The 25,768-nt window shown below is 41.7% G+C and overlaps 1 protein-coding gene across 6 annotated transcripts in view; it reads left to right on the top strand.

The window, feature by feature from the left end:
* EBF1 (EBF transcription factor 1) overlaps positions 1 to 25,768 on the top strand; it is a 264,174-nt gene that overhangs the window by 142,972 nt on the left and 95,434 nt on the right. The gene's annotated exons all lie outside the window — the stretch shown is intronic.

The following is a 25,768-nucleotide window of genomic DNA, read 5'->3' as shown; positions in this document are numbered from 1 at the left end:
CTTGGGAGAGAGCAGAAATAACCCACAGCTTCCCCTTGGGTTTGTGGAATATTCTGTATGGCACAGCTGTGCCAGCTCCCCAGTATGGGGAATATATCCCAGTAAAAGTGGATTCATTGTGGCTGGAGGCTGAGCTGGGAGCTGGGGCATCACTGGAATGGAGGAGAGGAGCCCTGGCCAGTGCTCCTGTCCTGGGGGCTGCTGCCAGCCCTTTGTGGGGTGGGTGGGCACAGCACAGTCCTGTCTGCAGGGACATGCAGGGTCACTCTGTGCCCACCCCACTCTGCAGTGATCCCATCACAAAGGGGCTGCTTGTGCCAGGGTGAAGTGAGAAGAGGAGGAAAAAGGGAGCAAGGGAGGGAGATTGGAGGCTGGGGAGGGACCTGTGAAGTGGTGAGTGGCAGAGGAGAAAATTCTTTGGTTTCATGGAGTTAATGGATCCAGGACTAGCTCATCCCCATATCAGCTGCAGCTGAAACTCAGATTGCAGGGGGTGGTTTGCATGTTCTTCATTGAGAATGATCACCTCCACCCTGCACACCATGCAGAGTACCCTTGGAGCCTAAGGCTAGGAAATATTCTGTATCTCTCCACTTTTCTACCAGCCTATTGCAACATCTGCTGTATGTGATGTGCAAGGGCACGAACTGGCAGTGTCCAGGCATGAGGATAAGTCACAGCTTTAGTTCAACTTCTCTGTGCCTTGGCTGTGTGGGATTAAGTAAAGCCAATCTCAAAGTACTGGTGCTGCATGCTATATTTCCTGCTTGAGAAAGCTCTTGAAAAAAATCTTTAAAACAATGACAAAACCAGAGGGTTAAGAGGGAAAAAAAAAAAAAAGAAAAAGCCTTTCTCTGATGTCTTGACCATTGGGGTCAAAACCCAGTAGGCTGAACTGGAGACATTATAATTTCCATTATTAGGCTTCTGAGGGAGCCATGACTATAAGCACATTTTCCTGGGCTTTCAGTAGTGTTCAAATATATTGTAATGTTTCCTGCAGGAAAATAGGGGTAATTGCTGTCACTATACTCTGGGGGCTAACATTCTCAAAAGATATAACTAGTCACTGCAGAGGGGTTGTACCTGAAATGAATTTGACCCATAATATATTGCAAAAATACTGTGTGCATCTTGGGATCTCAGCACTCTGCATGCTTTGGAGGTGGGTCAATTAAAAGGCTATAATTTAGGGTCTACATGAAAGTCTTTGGGAATAAGGAAGCCTGAATTCCATAAGGAAAATCCATAAGGTTATTTTCACTGTATTGGTGTGTTTGTATCTGTAGTCTGTGTGGAGATAAAAAAATATTATCTGATTTGTGTGAGATGTGTAAAAGTTAGATAAAAATATGCACATAAATAGTGTGTGCACAGGCATGTACATGTGTGGAGAACATCCATGTGCACCCACCCCCTGCCCCCCACACCTCTGTGTTAATGAGCTTTTCCTCTGGAGAGGACAAGTCGAAAGGAGCCAGTCCTTCCAGCCAAAAAAATCAATTGCTTCTTCATGAATTATTGAGATGTTTGCCATCAGTTTCTTTACAAAAAAAAAAAAAAATCCAGTCATTGTTCGATGTTTCCTCCCCCAGCACACTCTTTGCTTTTACTTGTGATGCCATGATATGAAGACACAAATTCTCAGATATTAAAAGTTTTCATTCTTTTAATGACACAAATATTGCAGTATTTGGGTATCTTTTTCTTCTCTCCAGTTCTAGCTGCATTTGTGCACATAGACACTTCTCACATACAGCAACTGTCATCTTCCTCCCAGCACTTAGCTAAGGAAGGGACCCTGCAAGTAAGAAAAAAAAAGAGATTTCATAGCAGAAATACTAATATTTCCTCTCTGCCAAGTGCAGTATTGATGTACTGGAGCTCAGACACTGAATCAGGGCTCTTACGTGGAACTGAGACACCACTAAACGGAGACTTTTGCCTCCTGTGTAAATAGAGAGATTAATGACGTTAAGTGAAAGCCAAGCTGCTGAAATGTTACCTTCCTTATGGTGCTTTGAATTTCCCTTATTTTTGATAAATGAACCAATCTGGCAATAAAATCCTTGCACAGTAGGTTAATAATGTCATAGCTGTACTGCAAAATAGTTATGTTTGTACTGTCTCTTTGCAAACAATAATCCTTTGAAGCCTGATGAATCTATTTTCAACCAACTTGTATGATCACTGGAACACAGAGCTTCCCTTTTGAAAAAAGAGCTTAGAAGATATTTAAAGCCCAGGAGACAATAGGCTAAGGAAGAGGGACAGTGATTTAAAAGGCAGAAATTGGGTGAACTCCTCTTTTTAATTTCACTTTTTTCTCCGTGTCTCCTTTAATAGTTTTGTAAGCAGTTAAAAAAAGATTTCCTTGCTGCTTTTTCTAGCCACAGACTACTTCCCCAAGGGTTTGCTGCAACATTAATTTATCACTTACAAAAGTAGCTTTTCCCCTCAATCACTTGTGAAGAGAACTGGAAAAGCAGGGGCTGAGTGTAATCAGAAACTTTGCTTGCTAAATCAGGTCTGAGATTGAGCTGTCTTTGGAGGGTGACTTTCTCGTGGTGACACTGGTTTTGTTCTTGTGCTCTGGGAGGAGCTCTTATTTGTATTTAAATGGAGTTTATCATATTTATGTATCAACCAGAATATCGGGCACAGTGAACTAATTTCCCAGCAGGAGTTTTTGTTGCAGCTTTACAAGACATTTCAAATGTGGACACGTGGATATACTGGCTTTGTGTACTTGCTCATGGGGAGGTTTAGGAGGTAAAAAGAAACTGCAGAAGCTGTGAGAACAAGCAAGTTAATTGAGTACAATGGGAAGTGAGCTGTGCAGGCAGCAGCAGATCCTCTGCCCAGAGAGTACTTGTCACTGTTCATATTCAGAGAGGAGCTCCTGGCACTTCCCTCAGCAAACAGAGGTGTCACAGCAGTCCTCAAAATTCCTGTCACCTGACCCTGCAGAGGTCTAACCCTCCTCATTGCACTGAAACACAGACCTTGCACACCCCCTTTCCATTTCAGAGAGAAGCTCTGATAGCAGGAGGGGATTAGGAAAGGAAAGGAACAGGGAGTTGGGCAGCAGGGTCCTTAAACATCCTCCTAGGCCTGAGTATCCCCTGCTTACAGACCTTTCCCCCATCCTCTCTGCCATCTCCTGCAAGATCAGCTTCCTAAGGACGTGCATGAGCAAAGGTGGTGTTCACCACACAAGGAGGAGAAATTGCACCTTGCATTTTAGGTGACTGATCAACTGTGTTGGCCCAGTTCAGCACAGAACTCTCATTGACTCTCTCAGCAGATCACAGACCTCTAAAGGGGGTCTTTCACCAAAGAAAGACCAACTTGATTGCAGCAAATAATTCTGTTTTCTCCAGTGCTCATAAGTGCATCAGGATGTGAGCAGCAGTGGATTTGGTACTCTGAGGAGCATAATGGATTGGCAGAAACTGGGAGAGGAAAGGAATCCTGAAAAACCAAAGCCTCCCATCAAATGGTTAGCAAAAAGCCAATTGTTCTATTTACAAGAGCTCTCCTGCCTGGAGGAGAGGCAAAAAAAAAAAAAAAAAAAGTATCAAGACAAGCATTTCCTCCCTGTAATGATAAGGAGCTGTTGCCTGCAGCATTCAGACTACATGGTTTCACAGATGTTTTAAAAAAACCCCAGCCAACAGTCTCGCTCTACCTTAACTAGAGCAGCAGCACAATTGTCTGTCAGTCTTTGTACAAAGCAGAGTGGAAATATTGCCCTCCTGTTTCTTTAAGTCCCAGGGACTTAGTAAAATTAACACTAAATGTTTTAAAAGAAACCCTATCAAAAATCACTGATGATTTCAAGTTATTATTGAGCATGGGTGTCTGGGTAGCTTGGGGCAGTGCACATAAACTTGACAAACAGGGTACTTTAGTGCTGCCTGCCCAGATCCACATAATAGGGCACTGAAGCTTTTATTCATTCAAAGAAAGGTTGAGTTTGATTGGCAGGTCAGCCTGCCTGAGCACCACAGTCTCTTTTCCCTAACACTTCACTGCTATCAATTACAGTTTTGAATGTGAATTGTTTCTAATGTAAAATAATGCCAATCTCTGCCTCTAACCTCAGGCCAGAAAGCTCTCCTGTTTTTTTTTTTTTTTTTAATTCATATTCACTGACTGCCTGAGGAATCTGTTTCTGCTTTTTGTTTTCTCAGTCTCTCACCTAAGTGCTGCCATCAGAAGCCAGATTCATGCACAGCACATTATTTTCATTGTATTAATGATATCATTGGTGAGCAAAATTAAATAGAGTGATTTGTTCCCCCTTCCCCCTTCAGTGCCACAGTAGTAATGTTTGTTCTTTTAAACATGCAGGTTCAGAGACATAATTCATAATAAAGTTATAATCCATTACAAGCAAGCATGACTCTGAAATTGCTTGATTTTTATCTGGCAGTTGACTTAAATCTGTTTGCAAAACTTGCCAGATTGAAGCGAATGCAGATCTTATTTAAATCAGGTGATTTGGTTCAGCTGCCATCTGTTGGCCGGTTCATTATTATGATTTTGTGGTTACAGTAGTTACCTGTCTTCATTTATTTCAGTAAAACAGAAATTACATTTAGTAAATAGTGGGGTGTTATGTAATGTCTCTTTACCCCAGGGAGCTGGGTTTACTTGTATGCACGTGGAACTTTAACACAAAATCTCCTTTCTGTGCTGGATGACCATTTATGCTGCAAGATGCATTTCCTGTTCTTTGTGATAGACCTCAAAAATGAGTTCCTCTGCTGACTTATAAAAAATGCCTCATGTGCTGCATTATGGAAGCTTAGAAAGGTCCTACAGGATGGCATTTTTAATGGGCACCAGAGTGGGAAATTTGGGTCTAGGACCCTCTGAATGGTGGAGTCACTTGTAGGGAGTTCTTTTCTAGACTGAGATGCTATTGGTTTTTTTCCTGCTCCTTCATATGATTCAGTTCCCTTACTGAGGACCGTTTATCCAGTTTAACAAAAGCTTCTATTCCAGCTGAATTTCCATTTCACTGTTGTTTCATCAGGATTTTCCCTCTCTCGTGTTCATGGCTTGTCTCTCCTGCTCCATTATGGAACCCTGTAGCACTGTGTGCACTCTGCCTCCAGTGACATCACTTCAGGCTTTCTCCCATCACATCCATTATTATCTTGATGGGGATATACAGGAAAGACCTACCTTTGCTCTTTCATCTCTCTTGAGACAGCCACTCTGCAGAATAACCTAGAAACATGCCATCCCTTCTGGATGTAATTGCTTACAAAAATACAAGTTTCAGGATGAAGCAGTGCTTGTGATAAGAGCTTTTTTTTTTAACAAATACATCTTTACATGGGTTTAGAATATATTTAATTTTATGGTGTGATATTTTAATGCACAGTTTGTGGTGGGAAAGGATCTCTTACTTTAGAAAAATAAGTGGATAAAAATGTTATATATGATACTTCGTATGACATGGCTGGAGACCCCTCCTGCTCATGGATGTTTTGTATTTTCCTTGTGGGCTCCTTTCTGCTATCTGAGATTTCTCCATTAGCTCCAAGGATAGGGTGGGCCGAGAATTTGAAACAGGAAAATGTGAAGTCTGGGTTTTTTTTCTGTTATCAAGTTTCACTTGGCCGTGGTATATATCACAGTGTCCAGCAGACTGTCTGAGGAAATTAGAGACTTCTCAGCATACTGAGTATTTCTGTCATGCCATACATTAGGTGATTCAAGGTATGATTTCTAGTTTTTCATAGTGTGTTGTTCTTCTATTTTGATTTCAGATGAAAATAAGTATCAACATTTCAGACTTCTAATTCAGACAAAATTCCAAACTTTGAATCATTTGACATTCAGCAAAACTCAGAACATGGCCTGGTAGCCTAGTCTTGGTCAAATGGCAATTTTTATAGCCACTTTGCCTTTTGGGCAGTGGAGGTAAAGTGGCACAGGGTCTGATTTCTGTGTTACACCAGTTTTAGAGTAGAATAACTCCACATTTTGCATTTGGAATTCCTGATTTACAAGCTCAGGCTAACAGACCACTTTCACAACAAGCACGTTATGTATTTTTGGTGGAAATAAATGTGTGCTCCTCAGTAACTGCCTTGTGAGGCTCAGCCCTTTGGAGTCTGAATGCAGCATGTGTGGAAAGGAAGCTATGAGAGATGCCACCTACTCCAGCTCGTCCTCCACTTTCCAAACAAACATGGCACAAACACATTGTAAATAAAGATGACTTCAGACACAGCTCTTTTCATGGGTGAATGAGTTACACTGGGCGTTTTACTGGCAGGAGAAATGTTCCCTGGATTCCACGTTTGAATACTTGATCTGTTAGCATTGCTGGATTCTTTCATTGCTGTGTATTGATTTAAAGTCTCTACTGCAAACAAGTCCTCAGCTGGCTGGAAGGCAGCATTTGGGGGAGATGCTGCAGCCAGGGCTGTGTTCTCCAAGGCTCCAGGACAGTGTTTGAGGACCATGTCACTGTGCCAGCAGTCATTTCTGGCAGTTTGGCAGTGCCTGTGCTCTCAGGGCTGTAGCATTGCACTGGCATTGCCCAGCCTGATGGGGAGGATCGTGTTCACCTTCACTGGAGTATGAAGTGGTTAAGGCTGTAATTCAAGAAAGCAATTGAGCATTTAATGTAAATTCATCCTTGTTCTGCACATGCTGAAGCATGTGTTAAACTTTGACTTTAATGAGACTTGACCCAGTGTTTGAAGGTCTATATGTACTTAAGATCAGCTGATACAGTGAAGACTTTTTAGCTGAACTTTATGCACAGTGTGGATGTTGTGGTTTAATATCAGATGAAACAAGGCCTAATAAGAAAGTTTTTTGGCAGATCAGTCTTTTGACTTTTTTTTTCCCCATGAAATCTGTTGCAATTCATAATGCATCCTCTTTCTTTTTTTTTTTTTTTTTTTTTGAAAGAACACATGAGGAATTGAATAATGTAGCTTATAATTTTATGAGGCACAAAAATTTTTGAACAGTCAGCAGAATCCTTCCTCAGTTGTTTGGAAGCTTAAGGGGTTTAGAAAGTTCTTCCTTAGAGATAAATAAGCTGTCAATTCATGATGAAGAAAATCAAACTTGTGCTGTTGATTTTGGCTGTGGTATTTGCAAAAGTATGAGAGAAATTTTTGCAGTCATAGAGCACTCCATGTGTTAGCATTTAGCTTTCCAATGCCACATTGTGCCTCTGATAGCATTTCTAAAAGGTAAACAGAAATGTCAAAATAATGAAAATAAAAGATTAACCATTCTGATTTTTGAGAGTTAGAAATCAAATCTGTATTGCAAATTAATAGAAAGCCAGATCAAGTTTCAAAAGCTGCTTATTGCACCATTGCCTGGCCTTTTTTTTTTTTTCTCCCTTCTTCTGAAGGCCTTTTTCAGACTTCACCAGATTTAGATTGTGAAATGTCCAAACAGAGGTTCTAAACAGAAACCTGGGAGGTATAGAAAGTATGCCAAGAGCAAATTAGTTTACTTAGTTCATGACTTTAATACACCCTTGCAATTAGCAGAGTATTTCCTTTGGACTGTGGTCTCAAGGTATGTGTTTCTGTTCATGATAGTTTTTTGTTTTTTTTTTAATTTGCTGCCTTTAAATGGGAAAAACCAAGCACCACAATTCTGCCCTGCTGGGTCCATATGTACCAGGAGTTTGATCACGTTTGAGTCACAGTTTAACTCACAATTCAGCATCTCCAAATATATGGGCAGGTGGGAGAAAAAAAGGCTGAGTTAGGATCTGGTTGCAAACAAAACAGAATTAGGGTGTAAAATCTGCTTGCCAAACGCCTCCTTGATACACCAGTTTCTCATGGGTGTATGTCCTGAGGGGTGTGTTGTCTTTCACGTGTTGTCTTCTGCTGGAGAAAATACACCTTTTTGGCTGAGAAAAATATTGAACTCATGGTGGTAAACATTGAAGGCACCAATCCCCTTGAGCTGCATTTTCCCCTACACATATCCTAAACCATTCCTGCTCCTGGATGCTTTGTCTCTCTGCCATCTCCCCATTTCCATCAACTAAATTCACTTTCTTCTCACTGCAAAACCTTCTAGAAACAGCTTCATTTCTCCCTGAATCTTCCTGAGCTGCCAGCATGGTCATCCCTTCCCTCCCTGGAAAACAACTGCAACCCACCTCGGAGCTGCCAAATTGGCACCCACAATTGCAGACTCCTGACCCAGCGTGACACAACCCCTCTCCCTCAGATACTGATCCTGCCCACAAACCCCCCACAATGGCAGCCTGACCCTGGCTGACACAATTGCCCCTTGTGTTTGCCAAACCCACAAAATTATAGGGGTCGTGCAGGAAAGGGCCTGAGGTGGGTGGGTTCGTGCTCCCCGTGCTGTCTGTGACACTGTGACCCCATTCATGGGCACATCCTTGCTGCAGCACCCGGCAGCCTGTCTGCAAGGCATTGCTTTAAATTGTAGCCTTAAAAGAGCCTTTTTTAGATGCAAATGAAAGACCCAATAAGAGCTTAAAAAATAAAAAAAAAAAACTCCCCAACATGTATTAAGATTACTAAGAAATGTCTGAACTGCTTCTGTACTTCTATAATTTTTCTGTGTTCAGTCTAAATCTTTATTTCTCATGCATGCATGTAGACTGCCACGCACCCAAAACCAGTCTCATCATTTATATTTGTACGTGAGAAATCTTCAAGCTATCAAAGATATGTTTATATTTGGCATAGAAGAACTATCTGATGGTCACTCAGGTTCCAGCCCAGTTTCTTTTAATAGATGGTGGTGTTTTAACTTTGTATTCCAGTTCTACCAGTGGGAGAATGGGAGAAATTATACATCCTCATTTCCAGGAGGTGATCTGTGGACTAATCAGACAGTGTTTATAACACATGTTCTAAAATGTAAATTCATATAAATAAAAGTATGTGTATTTATGTATGCTATATTTATATACAGTGTAAATATATCTAAAATAGGGGTGCACATGCATGTGACTGTGTACCTGATAGACATGTAAAAGATTATTTTATTATTTTTCTCCTAGGGTGTTATTAATTTACTCATGTGCCACTGAGTGCCCTGGCTTGGGAGCAGGGTTTGGGGATCTCTTCTCCCAGATGTGTTTGTCTGCAGGCCCCCTGGCTGTGTGCTGGGGCAGGATGCAGCAGGGCCCTGCTCCTTACAGGGAGGTTTTCTCTGGGCTTGCTAACACAGGGAAATTTACAGGCATAATTATACCTGTATAATTATGCTGGAGTAGTTATACTGCTCTAACTCCCCTGTGAATGCTCTTGTGCTGCAATAATAGTGCCCATATGGGGAGTTACACCAGTATATCTCTACTGGAAAATATCTCCAAGTCCTTCTCTAGGGGCAGATTTTGCAGACCAAGGTGCTGCACAGCCCTTGTGGACCCTTGGTTTGTACATCGTGGTTGGCTTTTGGCAGCCACGTTTTGTGCACAGGAAAAAGTTGTTTAGAATTCCTACCAGAATCTTTGAAAGGAAACAAACATTTTCTTTCAGCAATATAGCATTTTTTTTTCTTCTGCAGTCTCTTTATTTATTTTTTTAATATCTCTTAATATCTAAAAATACAGATGTAACTTCTGACTTTTGGGTTCAGGAATTTTCTTTTTAGATGTACTGAGGATCAGATATAAGCCATGTCTGGAAGCAATACTTGGCCAACAGCTGAATGTGTGTGTATGTGTGTGTGTTCATCTATCCATGATTCATTCTGAGGGCTGTTTTAGCCTTCATAAAATATTCATGCTGGTTGTGCATGGTTCTATAATTGCCATCTCAGGCCTTGAATTATTTATAGGTTGTACTGTTCACATAGTCTCATTTACTGATAGAACAGATAACACTATACAAGAGGATCCCAAACACTCTAATGCCTGTTACTTTGCATTAAGTAGTGGAATTATATTACTGTAGGTGTAAAATGCTGGCCTTTTTCTCCTCTCACTTTAATATATCATTTTTGTATTTATAATATGCTAATTGTTGAGATGCTGTTAAGCCTCATAATTCCTGCCGAGTTTTGCAGAAATCAAGATGTGGTTGAAATGATTTAGCTCTTGATCCCAAAATGATTGTTCTAAATCCACCCCCCTTCCTTCCCCCGGTGTTAGCACCCAGGGTAATTTATTGAAGTGATGTATGAGTACACATGCATACCTGAGCTCCTTTGTTTTACACTATTGATCAGTTTGTGTATCTTAACTGCTACAAACATTCACAAGTCCAGCTAATGCAGACATTCACCAAGTGTATTTTCAAGTTTGTTGTAGTCAATTAAGTGCTGACAGTGAATTCATCATGAAAAGTGATCTTATTTCCATCAAATTTCCTATTCATCTCTTCTGTGATTAATTCTGTCAGCTTTTCTGACCTACTTTTGACTTTATTTTTTTACTGAATATGTGGAATTGAATCAGTTTAGCTTGAACATACAATGCACTTAGAGTTTTCTTTGCCTGCTTAGTTTTGGGCTTATTTGCTTTCTGAACCAAGTGTTAATTTTGGTGGAAAATGCAACTGAGTTAGGATTTATTTTAATTTTTAAAATTGTTCTGCTTTTCTAATTAAAAGAAATAATTCATGGAGTAGAAATTCAGTCACTAGCAGAGCCATGCACTGGAATACTTTCTCTTCTTTTACGAAAAAACTCTTGCATGTTTTTGTGAAGTCACTTATTTTCCTCCCCTCTGAAAGGAGAATATTGGCATTTCCTTACCTGGCTTAATGACAGTGGGGACTAAGAACATAAAGAGGACAAATTGTGTCCTTGCTGGGAGGTGCAGTGTGAACACAGGGGAAGGGATGGCTGCTGAGCTGTGGGGTGGCACTGGAATATCCCAGGATCACACAGAGCAACCCAGCCAGGGTCTCTCTGGAGCTGCTGCTGGCTGGGAAGGAGAGCTGGCTCAAGCCCTTCATTTCAGTGCAGCTCATCCCCGTTGCTCACACAGGAATGTGGAAGGATGTTCTTCCAGCTGGGTTTCTGTTTCCCCCAGGGAGGCAGTTCCTGATCTCTGCTCCAGCTGACAGGCTGGGGACGCTCCTGTCCTCTTGGGCCACCACTGTGCGCCCAGCAGGGATCAAAGGGATCCTCAGCCTGGAATTCAGGCTCGATTCTGCCTCTGGTGCCAGAGGATTGGGGCTGGTATTGGTGATGCTGTGCTCCCTTGTCTCCAGAGGGATCCCTGATGTTTTGGGAGGGAGGATACAGAAGGTGCAAGAAGGCAGAGGTGGTTGGTGGCTTAGCAGTGATTCAGGTGCAGCATCACCTGCTCAGGGGAGCTCTAGGGGCTGCAGGGGACAGAAGAGATGACAATGGAAATTTAACCTCTCTCAAGGCAAAATGTGGGCAAAGGCAGCTCTAGAATGAAGCTAGAAAAAAATAGAGCAAAAATAAATGTTTCAGCAAAACAAACCATTTTGGTGAACAATAAATTCTTGAGGAAAATATGTCTCTGCCTGAGCCCTTATTTTTCTTTATGTTAAATCATTATAAAATAAAACTTGTGACATTCACCGTTCTGTACAATGGGCTGAATTGAAAAGAGCTGTGTTCTTTTCTGTATGATTTTGTGAGCCCTAAGGGTCCCTCAGAGAAGGAAACAATGTTATTGTCATGCAGATTTCTCTCCTTTTCAAGATTTCAGAGTTTCCATGAATCCCTTGCAACAGGGTAGTTCTACTTCACATGTTTTTTAATGCTTTCTCCAGCAGTGCCTGTGTGGTGACTTCTTTGCAATCTCCACTTATCTTATTGAGTTTTAAAAGTTTTTAGAGCTAAGTGTGTATGCTGTGGCATGCAGACAGTACCAAGATTTCATGTCGACACTCAGCTTACTTTTTGCTTTTCCTGCCCTGCCCATTTAAAGCTTAAGGAATGTAAGGAAAAAAAAAAAACCCAAAGGTTATGAAGCTTCTTCTTATCTGTCATATGTTTTGTGGTAGACCTGGAGACCTCTGGTAGGTCAGATTTATATACAAATCATATTGTGCTGCCCCACAAATTTTTTGACTAAAAGAAGTAAAGATGGTAAATGAATGACAGGGAGGAGAATGGGATTAAAAGAACCCAGGTGCTGGGCGTGCTGTACAGCTGACATGATTGATTATGGTGATGCTGTTTATTTGGGCTTCACTGCTCTAATAATTTGGTTTTGGTCAGGAATAGTGGTCCCAGCTTCTGCTTGCATAGGTGGTGTCAGAGATTTACTTGGAGGATGGGTTTGCACCATATAATTTTTATGTTGGGTGCTAGAAATACAATATTGCTTTTAGAGAAAATGACATGTTTTATTCGGCAATTACTAAATAAATTTTCTGCAGTGAAAAATGTGTTGCCCTGGGTTTTTAGGGTCTTCATGACCTCTAGCATCTTGCAAATGATGGGCTGTGGGGACATTGAGGCACCACTGAGCCTTAAGTGGTGAACTGGTCTTGCTGTTGTGGCTGATCTCAGACTGTACTCCCAAATAATTTCCTTCAACAAGAAGTAGTGTGTAGAGTGCAGGAGCAGTGATGCTCAAGCCTTTCAACAGAATTTTACCATCTCTATTGCTCTAAAGCTATGAAGTGCCAAAAAAATCCCATACACGACCTAGAAAAACAAATTGGTAAGTGTAGTTCTTTCAGTGATCCAGCTTATACAGAATAATTTTCTTAGAGACATTTAAAGTCTATGAAATCCTACATCGTTTCCCCTTTATATATCAGAAGTCTTTAAAAGTATCTAAGTTTTTTTTTAAGCCAACAATACATGAGAGAATCCTAGATGTGTGTGACACCTTTTAGAAAGTGTCTTTGTCTTTATGGTACCTGTGTGCTAGAGAAGTGTCATGATCCCTATTTTAAAGATGGGAAAAGAAGACAGAGAGATTTAAAGGTAGATTTTTAAAGGTGTTTTGACTTCTGAGGATGCAATAAAATGTGCAGGAGGACTTTTAAGAGGGCTTAATTGCAACTTTAGCAGCCTGAAAGCAACTCAGCAGCTTCCAAAGTGTAGCAAGCGTCCAAAGGAATGTAGGTCTTCTGTGTCCTGCTCTAGTACTGTAACCATGGGATGGCCCTTCCAGGGTGGACTGATTTTGGAAAATTTGTGTGACTTTCTGCTGCACTGCTCTTCACAATTCTGCTTCAGTAGGGCATGGAAGCATTGAGTCATGGCTGCCGAGATTAAGTGAAGAGCTTTCAGTTATGAACTTTCTCAAGACGATGTTTTGTCACACTAGAGGTTTTCCTCTAAGAATGTTTTTTGTAATGGCAGACCTTCAGACATGATCCTTTCCCACAAATCTTCCTTTTTTACAGACTGTCATTTCCCAACAGAGGCAATAAAAGCATCTAGAGAATTCAGTCAAATCTGTCTCTCCCAGGCTGACTGTGAGCTCATCCCCAGTGCATTATTGTGTGTATTCCAGGATGCTCTGTTCCATAAGGAATCTGTTGCTGTAATGGAATACAACACTGTAAAAGAGACCATATGGGCAAAACTGGCCTTACTGTCAGGAAAGCTTTGTTATATAACCAAAACAGGGGTCCTGGTTTGTGCTTTGGTAAGAGTCAGCTTTTCCAGGGGTGAGGAGCTCAACTGTCACGGGTCCTTTCCTTATCTGTCTTCTGCTGCTTCTGACAAACCTCTTGAGCTCCATAAAATCTGGTTCCAGTGGCAACTTCCCTCCTGGCCACAGTGTGCATTTGCAACATGCAGTTTTATTACTGCACATAGTACTTAATGCAGTTGTATGTAGATCCAGATGTTTTTCCTCAATCCTGAACCTGCCACAGCTGTAACCAAAGTAACCAAAAGATGCCAACATTTTCCCTGTTGCTTTCCAGTGCTTACAGTCTTTTCAGGAAAATTGGAAGAAGGGTTTTAAAATGTACATGTATATCACATGTACATTTTTAATATACTGTTACTTTAAGTTATGCTTTATTCATATTGCTTAAAAAAATCAGTTTTGCTCAAGAAGTAGTAAAGGAAGTATTGGTGCTGTGCCAGGCATCTGCAGTTTAGCATCACATTCTGCAATACAACTCTGTGGTGTTTCATTTCTGTTTCAAGCTGTGATTGGCTGTGGAAACACTAAGAATGGAAATATTACAGGTGTTCAGACTAACTGTAAATCAAACCCAAGATCTGGCCCCACCTGTGTGTTGTGTTGTTATAAATGATAGCATCTATAAACTTGGTTGGCCTAAAGTGGTGCGAGTGAAATTGTAACGTGATACACTCAGGAGATGTGTTTTTGATAAACTTGCTGAAGAGCTGTTTATACATCCCTATAATACTGTGTGGCAACTTGTGTTCATCTCTATAAGTGTCTGACTAGTTATGATGTGTGCTGATAAAATTTAATGACTGGACTGAAAAATATTGAATACATTAAAATGTACGAAATACACCTGTAACAGGTACCAAATTCTGTATATTCTATGCCATTCCCATGCCCAGCCTGGGTGTGCACACACATGCCCACGTGTGGCTGTGGTCCCCAGTGTGCAGTTTATAGTTTGGAGAGAAATCATCCTCCATCATTCGTCACTGCTGAGCTGCAGCAGACCAGGCCAGCACATCATTTGTTAACAGCGACAAAGCCGCGCTCATAAACGCCGACATGTTACATTAATTTATAGGCACTGAGTGACTTATTAAATGTGACGTGTGAAATATAACAGGGCCCGGTATGGATGATTAGGTTTTGGGCTTTGAATTGTTGACAAGGCAGGGGTAATGAATTGCGGGACACAAGCTAGTGTGTTTCCCCCTCATTAGTCAGTATTAGCTGCATTAATAGTAATAATTGGATATATTCATCATTTAAAATGTTTTAATAAATGTTTGGACAGCACCTGATCTAGGCTGTCAAATATTAGAGTGGAAGGTTCGTGATGGGAGAAAAATTATGCTGTTCCTTCTGCAGAGATTTATACAGCCTGAGGGGTGCCATTTGCCAATGTCCTTTAAGAGGTAATGGGTGGAAGAGAGTTTGGGAACAGACAGTGCAACAAGAGAGAAACCAGCCTCCCTTGCACTTCAGGAAGATATTTTCAGTTTATTCTGAAGACTTCTTGGTCCTGAGCTCGGGTCTCCAAGATGGGATCTGAGCTGGTTATTTCTGGTCAGATGCCAACCTCAGGTGAGAGCTTCACAAAAGGTGTGCGTGTTCACATCTGAATTTGTTTCACTCTTTCACTGCTGCAGACTGAATGTTGCTCGGGGCTCAGGAACTTTCCAATTTGGGGTTTTGGCTTAGAGTCGCCAGTACTTTGAGCTATTAACATATTTAAAATTCCAGAAAATTTTCTGCCTGGACACCTTGAAAGCATAATCTCTTTGGGATGAAGGCAAGGTGATGTTCTGTGGCTGTTCTGCCAGCTCCAGTTCCATTCTTGGTTTCTGTGTCTCAAATGCATTATTGCCTACAATTTGATAGAAAGATTCCCTTGAAAAAAGAACAAAAACCCTCTTTTCCCCCCCGCCCCATTATTTTGTGATCTTTGGAAGTGAACTTTAAAAAAGAACCTAAAACTATTACCAAGGAATACAGAATGTATCTGTCTCTTGCTTTCAAAGTGACATGTCGGTGAACATTAGAACGTGCCTTCTAAATGACTGGATGGAGATCAAGAAAACCATGTGCAGGTTCAAAAAAAGAAAAAAAAATTAAAAAATCTCAATTTAAAACTTGTGAGACATCACTTTGCTGTAACCCGTTACATAATGAAACCCATTTTTTAAAAGCAACCTTCAGGATATACAAAAGCAACAGCGCTTGGAGTTATTGGCACTGCATCACTAGGCTGACAATTTTTTATTTTCAAAGAAGAGTCCTCTAAGGAAAAGCCTCGCTAGTGTGGGAAGCAGTTTGGTGGCTCAGTGGGAGGTTGGCTTTCCTTTCAGATGCTGCTGAAGAGGTGTCACACCAGGGAGTGCCGCCTTGCTGGAGGTGCCGTCTTTCAGGAGAGACACAAAGTCAAGTGTCTGACCACCTGTAGTCTTAACAAGTCCCAAGACGCTTTCTGCAAGGATGAAAGTGTTCTCCTCAACGTCCTTGCAAGTTCCAGGTAGCTGCTTCTACTGAGAGTCAGGAATCTTTAAGATGAAGGGATCTTCACGCTCTCTTAAGCACAGTGAGCCAAACCTGCCTCTTTATGTCCAAGGACTTTGTGTGAAGAGTTGGTGGAGGACTCAGAAGATGCCAAGGGTAAAGCTGGCTGTAGACAGGGGATGCTGCAGCTCCAGGCTGGCAGAGAGGCTTCCCTGCAGGAGCAGTGCAGTCATTTTTTGCTTGTTGCAGTTGTTCTGCACAGTGGAAGAAATCTCAGCAGAGAGAAACTTTGTCATTCAGTCGTAATCAGAATGATGCATACTTCCCAACTTGGAGTAATATTATTTTATTGAATAGACTCAAAGTCACATGCAATTTGTATGTGATAGTGTACATTTAACTGTATTTTCAGTCAAGCCCTGAGCATTATATTGTCAGGGTTGTCTGTTAGCTGGTGGTAATTGTTGACAAGTTGATGTGAGGGTATTTTAGCATGTTGTCTAACATGTGTCTGCTGATGAGTTTGTCATTGGCACTGCACAGTATTTCTTCAAATTTGCTCTTAATTTTTTATTTGGAGATTAGGCAGAGATGTAAAACTTAGAATCATAGAAACATTAAAGTTGGAAAAGACCTCCAAGATCATTAAGTCCAACCTTTGACTGACTACCACGGTTTCAATTCAACCACTGGATGTCGTGTCCAGTCATTCCTTGGACAGCTCCAGGGGTGGGAACTTAACCACCTCCCTGGGCAGCCTTTTCCAAACGTTCGCCACCCTTGCAGTGAAAAAATTAATCCTGATGTCCAGCACAATTGCTCTCAAAAGAAGTACAATAGAACATAAAATAGAGTTAAAGTTGTTAAGAATTGTTCTGTTGCAAGTACTTTCAAGTCCATCGAATTGTGGTTTTCATTGGTAAGATGTAGATGAACAACAACTTTTATCTTTCTGCCCTGGCTGCTTAGCAAGGTTTCTTAACGGCTCATTGTAAAGTTTCCGTTGCTGATGCTGTCCTCTGCAGCAGCACAGAAAAATCATAATTCTGAAGTATTTATCTAGTACTGTGTAGACCCTCATGCTCTGTGTTTTGTGGGTGTAAATCTGACTAATCACAGGTCTCATCCCTGCTTTCCCACAGAAGGGCATCTGGGACACAGCCAGACATCCATAAATACAGGGGAAATCCCAAGCCTTGTCTGTGTTTTAACACCATAGGAGTTGTCTGTAGGTGTTCCCTGTTCCCCTCTGTCAGGTATTTAATGCTGTGCCTCTGCCCTTACACTGCTTTTGGACCGTTGAACTCCCTCTAAATGTGCTGTTTTTCATAGTTCCCACCAACAAAGTACCATGAGCATGATTTATTTTATAAATGTCTTTGCTTTGCTCTGGTTCTAACTTTTCAGCAGCATCCTGATCTGAATTCCACTCCAGTTTTGGGGTTTTTTAACCTCACTGGATGGTGGGCTTCAAGGACAGGAGAAAATATTATTGTTAGCTGGATCACCTTTCCCAACTGGTACAAGAGATAACTTTGCAGCTACAGCCTACAATGCCTTTCCCACATCTCTCTGACACAGAAGAGGACATCAGCAAAAGTCTTTTTTCTACATGTTCAAGGCTCATTGCTTTAAGAAAAGCTCTGAAGCACTTAATCCAAAATTTGTGATATAAGCAGATATGATTGGTTTCTACTTGCTTGCTGCAGAGGCCATTATTTCTGAGGTTAATTAAGCTCTTTCAATGTCGTGTTAAAGGTAGCAGACATATGCAATATTTATTGATGACATCTCCAGCAGTACCTATAGGGTGATCCTCTTCAGCAGCACATCAGAATCTCTTTTCCCCTTCCTCTTTCAGTTTTTCCCATTTGTGGTAAATCCCAATGAATTTTACAGTGTTTGGGTTGCTTGCCCACATACACACACAATTCTGCAGAATTTTATACTTTGGGGCAGTTCATGATCCCCTTCAGGTACCCCTGGCATGTCTTCTCTTGTTGAACCACTGCACACACAGCTCAAAGTGCCTCCGCCTTTGCACAGAGCAGCCTCTTGCTTCCTTCCAGCTCTCAAAATAGCCCCTACACTCCGGATCCTGTGCTCACTGCCAGAGCTCCCTGCTGCAAAGGAAACGAGGGCTTTATTCTCTTAAATATCACGAAACAATGGGAACCCCTGGATGGAATGTCCAGCTTGTGGGCAGGAGCTGAAGGCAGCACTTGACTTTCTTCCACAACATTTTTGCACTTGATCTTGTCTTGTGTAAATACTAATGTACATTTGTATGTATATTTTTTTCTGGACCCCTAATTCTAGACTCACTTCTACTAGTTAATTTAAAAGATTTCTTTTAATTGTTGGGGTTTTTTTTTCTTTATTCACGAGAACGATAAAAGTGTACAATCACATCTCCCAGCAGCATCTCTGTCAGATTGTCCTTTGTCAGTGACTGACTGGGTTCCCAGATCTTTATAGTTTTTAATTTGCAGGTTTGGGTGATGGCACCAGTGTGTCAATGTTACTTAAAGATATTCTTGGGGTCAGGTTTTTTGAGGAATCGTTGATTATTGTATATGCAGGCAGATTGCACACAATTTTACATGCAGGGGATTTACATATGCCTGGTCCAGGGAAAGGTGGGGAATGTGTTCCCCACACATGAAATAATTACCACGTGAATCTTTATAACTTTCTCATTAAGCTGGTGAAAGAAGTATGTCACAAACACCCCAAATGGAAACATTTTAGGGCCCCATGTTTGCTGTGAGAAAAGCAGCTTCAGAGGGCTGGATTAGCCCTGCTCTCCAACATCCCCTGACTCTGATACCTCTGCTGCTTTTTGGTGCCCATGCTAAAGTTACAGGAGTTTACCTTGAGAAGGCAGGGAGGCAAATGCTGATATCATATTGCAATAACAGCACTGCTGTTATCTGTCAGCACTTACACTGAACAGAGGCTCTTTCTGCTGAAGTATGGCTCTGGCAGGGCTGCTAATTCACTGGCATTGTGTGAACTATGACAGACCACAGGGCTGGTTTGTCGTTTTTTCCAGTGACTGAAGTCTGATGTCTTCAGTAAAAATTAAAAATAGTTAACTCACTTTTATGCCCTAGTGTTTGAGGGGTGAAATGGGACCAAAATGGAGAGACACTGAAGGGAAAAGTGGTTAAACAGAAGCAAATTAATTAACTTTAATTGTTAATATTTTGCTATTCACAATGGTTGTCATCAACCAAATACCCTGTGTTTCCCCTGTACACAGATGGCATAAACTCCTTCCAACTTTTTTTTTGTTTGTGATGGAAAGGTAGCTGCAGTTCAAATGTAATAAAAATTTTAGATACTGGAGCAGGGCACAAGTAAGGAGATATAAGAAAATTCAGATTTTCTCTACTTTAAAGGAAAAAAAATATTAAAACATCAGGCCTGGGGGCAAAATTAAATCACAAAAAACTGAGCATTCAGACCTGCCTCTGGACTAATCTTAATTCTGTTTTGTGATGTGTTTTTCAGTGGTGTTACCTCTTTCTTTTCTTATTAAAAGTCTGGGCAAAGAAACCAAAACAGTCTCTCTGGGATTTTAACTCACTCACTGGAGAAAATGCCAAACACTTTCCCAAACTACTCTAAATTTCTGTGATGCATTATAACTCAGTATCAGGGAGCTAGAGGAGTCCAGAAGATGCAAGATGAAAAATTGATATGCTGTGCTTCGCTGTGCAGAATGCACAGACCTGAGGAAAAGTGACTGGGAGCACTTGCTGAAGTGAGCAATGAGTAATTTAAGGCTGGTTTGGGTGGTCCTGCCTTCAGATTTGGTGATTATATGGGTGCCTCCTCAGCTGTTTGCTGCGCTGAGCTGAATATTTACTGTATTGATAACAGCAAACCCTGGCAGTGCTGGAGTCCAGCAGCAACAACAACTTCACAAAACAAAAAACAAACAAACAAACAAAAATTATTATTATTATTATTTCTATTATTATTATTATTTCTATTATTATGGCACTGTCTGAAAAATTTCAGCTGACAGGCTCTGACTGCGTGAGGTTCATTCTCTGCATCAAATTGTTTTTCTTGGACCTTTTCTGCAGTTCAAGAGGAAGATATATATTGTCTAGTAAATAATTTTCCTTGCCTTATTTTTGGTATTTGTTTGTTTTTTAAACCAGTAAATTTCTTAGTATCCCATAAATGCAAAATTCATGTCTGATTTGCTTCCATTTTAAATCAGTAAGAGCATTGAATACAGAGAGAACAGAGTTGGGATTTTTTTTTTTCATAATTAGGATGTTTGATAACTCAAGAGGTTATGTTTAGAAGAGAGTTAGATGGCTGTATCTGGTGTTTAATTTCTCTTCTGCAGAATAAATTTCCCGTTGTAAAAACGCCACAAAAGGTAGCTACTGCTGTTTATTGACTAAAGAGGTAAGTAAAATCCAGCTGTGAACATGTGGGTAATAGGAGCTTTTCTCCATGCCTATATTTGATTTCCATGCTAAGCCTCATGTTGGTAAATATCAGTGTAAGTCTCAATTATTCTTTTGTGAATAAGGTACTTGACATGATCAGGGAGCTTTATGTGAAAAGGCCTGCAAGGAAAAAAAAAAAAAAGCAATCTTCAAGTGAAGTTTTAAATTGTTGGAAAATTAAAGAAATTATTCTTCAAGAATAAAAACAAGCTTTATTTTAGCCTAAGTTTGAATTTTGCCATTTTATAATAGGAGTTTAGATAGGAAGAGTCAACTTGAAAAGAGAAAAGGATTAACTTTGTCCTTCTGAAGTTTCTAAAGGGGCATTTCATAGATCATGGAATGATAGCATCAAGGAATGGTTGGGTTGGAGGGGATCTTAAAGCTCATCTCAACCCAATCCCCTGACATGGGCAGGGGCACCTTCACTGTCCCAGACTGCTCCAAGCCCTGTCCAGCCTGGCCTTGGGCACTGCCAGGGATCCAGAGGCAGCCACAGCTGCTCTGGGCAGCCTGTGCCAGGGCCTCCCTACCCTCACAGGGGAGAAGTTTTGCTAGTACCTAATCTAAACCTACTCTCTCTACCTTTTGATTATTTACTTTTCCAAATAAAATAGCATTTTCCCTATATTTTTATTTTAGTGACAGATTACTGAGTAGATGAAGTTACCAAGAGTTGCAGGAGAAGTTATAGATTGACAAAGAGAGAAGTGTGTGAAACTTGCAGCGAAAACCCTGCAGAAGCAAACAAAGCACTGTCAGCCTTGGTGACCTCTGAGCTCGACTCTGTACTGGCTTTGGTTCCTCTGGACATGCCAAGTTTTCACCAGAGCTAAAACACCCATCAGAGGCTGTTTAAGACACTGTTTTTGTAGCATCAGCAGTTTGACAGCAGAGCTGAACGTGCTCAAGTATGTGAGTGGTACCTTTGTCTCCACCAGTACTGCTTGTGTATTTAAATTTATGCACATATTTAGTACTCTGCTGAATTGGTGTGCCGTACAGAATGGGCATGCAATCCTTTTATCTGATGGAAAGTTGCTAATTATTGCCCTGGCCCTGTGTATTTTGGTTTTACTAATTTTACAAACCCACATATACTTGCTGCTGTGTTTCATCCAGCAGTCTGAAGTTGCCCTTTTTCTATCAAATGTGTTTACAGCACAGAAAAGGTGTGTTCTGTCAGTTTTGTTTGCCCTAGCCAGGTCTGAGCTGTATAACCAGCACTCACTCTGGATAGCCACTGGTCTGGCTGACCTTGGCACCATGACAGCTGTCGTATTTTCACATGGAGGAACTGTTCTTGAACAACTTCTCCAATGTATCAGGAACAAACAAGCTTTTCTTCAGCATCAGGAATGCAGCAGGTCTTCTTTCCAACTATTTTTTTCTCCTTCCACAGACATATTTATTGTGGCAATGGCAAGAAAATCCTACTGCTAAGCCTTCGTGTTTGAGTTCCTTTAAATTTCCTTCAGGGGAGCGACAGAAGAGCCAACGTAGATCATGTCAGAGCTTGCTTTCTTTAATTTAACTCTTCAGTTATTTTTAATAAACATGAGTATTAATTTGTAGTGGCAAGAAAAGCAGGAAGGCAAAATCCTCTTACATCTTCATTACTTCCATTTCTGCCATGGGTTTAATTTAAATCCCTGTGGTGGTGGCAAAGAGCAGGACGCTGCTGGGGAGGTGTTGCACAAACCCAAAGGGTTTGGTGTGTGATGGAAAATGAGGCCAGCAGGGAGTGGCAGGGAGTATTTTAAACAAGTGGAGTGACCTCCAGCTGGTCTTGTGCTCACCAGATCCATCAGTGGAACAAGGGGAATCAGAGCATGGATGGGGCAGGAGTGAGGACTCTTGAGCTGGTTTCAGGAGCTGGAAGTAACAGTAGGAACCAGGCTTGGGTAGAGTTTCTCCCTATCAGAGGGTGAGAACACAGTCCTATTGACACCAACATCTTTTTGGAAATGCAGCAGTTTTGTTAGAAAAAAACCCACAACTTCATGTCCAAAAAAGGAATTTCTATTGAATTGTGAGAAAAGGAGAGAACATTCCCAACAGCCAATAGCACATTTTTTACGGCTTTTGCATGGCAAGCAGAAGTTCACATTAGTTTGGGGTCTGATTCAGCCCAGGGGTTTGTATTTAAGCAGAGGATGTATTTCTACGCTGGACCTTGCAGTTGCTCAGGGGTTTGTAGAGCATGGATGGCACGCATCAACTGCTCAGCAACTTCAGTCCCTCAGCAGTTTTTGCAGCCTGCCCTGAGCAGCATGGTAGGACACCTAAATATAATCTAAAATTAACTGGTTTTCCCCCAGAGTTCCCTTCCTTACACTCCAGCCATGTCTCTGTGGAGTAAAGGTGATGCATGGAATTCTCTGGTTTAATACCCGTGCAAGTTTTTTTCCTGGACCTGAGCTGACTTTCATGGAGCTGGATTGTGTTTCTCTGCTCCACAGAGAAACACATGCACAAATGCTCTTCACACCAGGAATGGTAGTAGTCAGGAAGAGAGTCAGAAAATGTGTTTTGGTTGATTGATGAAAAAAAACCCCAAACCTTCAATGGTAGCAATAAGGATAATTGATGACTGTCTCCTGTGTGGCAGAAGAGTGGGTGTTCAGCAGTCACATAAGTTTGGAGAGAGAGTTGTAGATTTTATTGACACTCCTGTGTTTTGCACATTTTTTTTTTCATCTTGGAAATGAATTTCAGACCCCAGTAGTGAGTATTAATGCTATATATCCTCTGTGGTTAGCATTAATGGTACACAGTCCTGCCAAATGCAGGGAAAGTTAGAATTGAAAAAAAATAATCCACTGTGAAGAGGCTCGATGCGAGCAAATGGGGATGGAGGTTTATGCTTGCAAAGAGCTCAGCTCTGTTGGCACTTCTCCTGGACCAGTGCTGTCAATCCAAATCTGAAATATTTGCAGAGTGAAGTGTTGCTAATGAGCAATGCTGGCAGGACCGGGCTTGAGGTGATGAAGGCACCTCAACAATCGGTCTAAAGCAGGAACCAAGGCCTGGGCTGAGCCCCATGAATCAAACTGCTCTGCTCTACTCTTGTCTTAATCTGTTCTCATCCTCCTCCCTGCCAAGGTGGGGGGGTTCCATCAGCTGGGGGTGTGGTGCCAGCCCAGGAGCTGCTCAGCTCTTGCCTGGATGAGTGAGGGATGCTTCGTGTGGCCGGGGGGGCTCCAGCCTGGTGTGTTCCCAAATAAAGTGCAGCCCCATTGTTTGTTTTGTCTTTCAGTAGAATTAAAATATGGCACTTGGCAGAATGTGTTCTGTAAACTGGTGATTTTTTTTTTTGCTTAACATGCAGTGAGTGAACTTGGCTGTGTGAGCGTCGCGTTCCTCTGAAAATGCTATTATTTTTGCAAGTTTTTTTCTGGAGTTGGTTTAATTCAAAAGAAGTTTTGTTTGCTTGTTTGCCTGAGGTTTTTTGGTAGGTTTAAACAGATGAGCTTCATTTCTTCTGCAGTTTATTTTGGTGAAACTTCTGTAGCCTTTGGGGGTTACAGCACAGTGCACATGGAGTTAGACTGTGAAATTTTGGGTTAGAGTTTTGCAGACCCCAAAAAGCAAATTCCTGTATTTCAGGGTGACTTTCCAAGCCTTTGAGTTGACATGAATTCAGAGTTTGTAAGGGGAGGGAAGGCCCAGTGTTTCTCCATAGAGCTTCACAAAGAATTTTCCATCATTTTGGGGAACCGTTAATCAGCCCACCAACCCTCACTGCCCATTATTTGTGTGCTATGCCAATACAAACCAGGAATTTTTAGCTATTTTTAACTTTTCCATGCCCCAGCTCCCCTCAGGGCCGGGGTGTTGCTCTGGGGCTGTGGCAGACCGGGTGGGCAGCTGCTGGACTCAGCCCTCGGCAAAGCCGCCAAAATCCCGCGGTAAGCCCAGGGCAGCGCCAGCTTCTCCCCAAAGAGTGAGTGGCTCTGAGAGGTTTTGCCACACAAGGGCCTGTTTGAGGCTGTAGGCACCAGCTGACAGGGATGTCTTTGCCTCTGAACAGATGGCCAGGCTTTTTATTTCAGCGAGCAATCTCGTGTGGAGGGGTGGTCTCCGAATCCTGCCAGGGTTTTGCGAGACAGGGCCAGCTTAGGGCAAGAGGGATCTGATGTCTGTGCCCTTCATAGCTCATGGGCTAAGTGATGAGCTGTTGACAGGAAAGCCATCATCTGAAGTGTAAGATCCCCAACTCTCCCCACTTTTCGCTTTTCTTTGGCGGAATTAATGCCCTATTTGCTTGTCTCTCAAATCCATTCTGGCACAAGTACAAACCCTCGCCTGGTGGCAAGCAGTTGTCTGGATCCGAGATGCCAAGATTTGTGCTGACAGTTCCTTCTACACAATCTGAGTCAGGCTGTCACAGCTGGCCATTAGCAGCTTAAAAAGACACACATGTACAGCAAATAACACCACCTTTCCATTACTGAATATCAGAACCTGCTTGATTGAGAAATGCAATGACTTGCACTGCTCTTTCCTTTAAACAAGCACTGCCTCCAAACCCCTGTTCCAGTGCAGTGGATGTTTATTTTATGTGGATTGCTTGCCCTTATTTAGAAGCTCAGGTCTAGAAGAGACTTCCTGGGCCAGGAGATCTAGTCCTTGATAATCCCAAGCATCACATTTGATAATCCTGCTCATTACGTTGCATTTCTTAAATGAAAACAGTCCCTCGTAGTTTCGATTTATCGTTGCAGCCGTTTGCCTTGTATGATTTCTTTGACATGGAGGAACAAGAAGCAAAACTTGCCTTGTTGAGAGGCAGCATCACAACTAGAGCAGGGCAAAGAATGCTGCTTATCAAAAAGGGATTTTCTGAAGCTGTTTACCCTGCAGTGTTGCCTTTCTTGGTGACAGTCTGTGCAAATTCTGCTGACCTAGCATTCAGTTTGGGTGCTGAAAGAGGGCTGCTTGCAAAGGTTAACATTCAGATTTAAAGTAAAACAGGATCAAACTGTTCCCCACCCCACTCCTGTATGTGGGAACAGGGCAGAGGAACTTCTGCTTAGTCACTGATGGTTATTGCACGTGTATTGCTGCCTTGTCTGGTTACGCTGGGCTTTAAACTTGCTGTAGGATTAAACTGTGCACGGCTGAGCTTTAGGAGACCTTAGTCTGTAGTTTATTTTGGACAAAAGGCTGATAAACTTTGGCTTTCAGGGAGGAAGTCTGGAATCTGAGACCC

Source organism: Ammospiza nelsoni, chromosome 16 (genome assembly GCF_027579445.1).
Source record: "Ammospiza nelsoni isolate bAmmNel1 chromosome 16, bAmmNel1.pri, whole genome shotgun sequence".
Classification (NCBI taxonomy): Eukaryota; Metazoa; Chordata; class Aves; order Passeriformes; family Passerellidae; genus Ammospiza; species Ammospiza nelsoni.
This window is presented reverse-complemented; position numbering and strand designations above follow the sequence as displayed.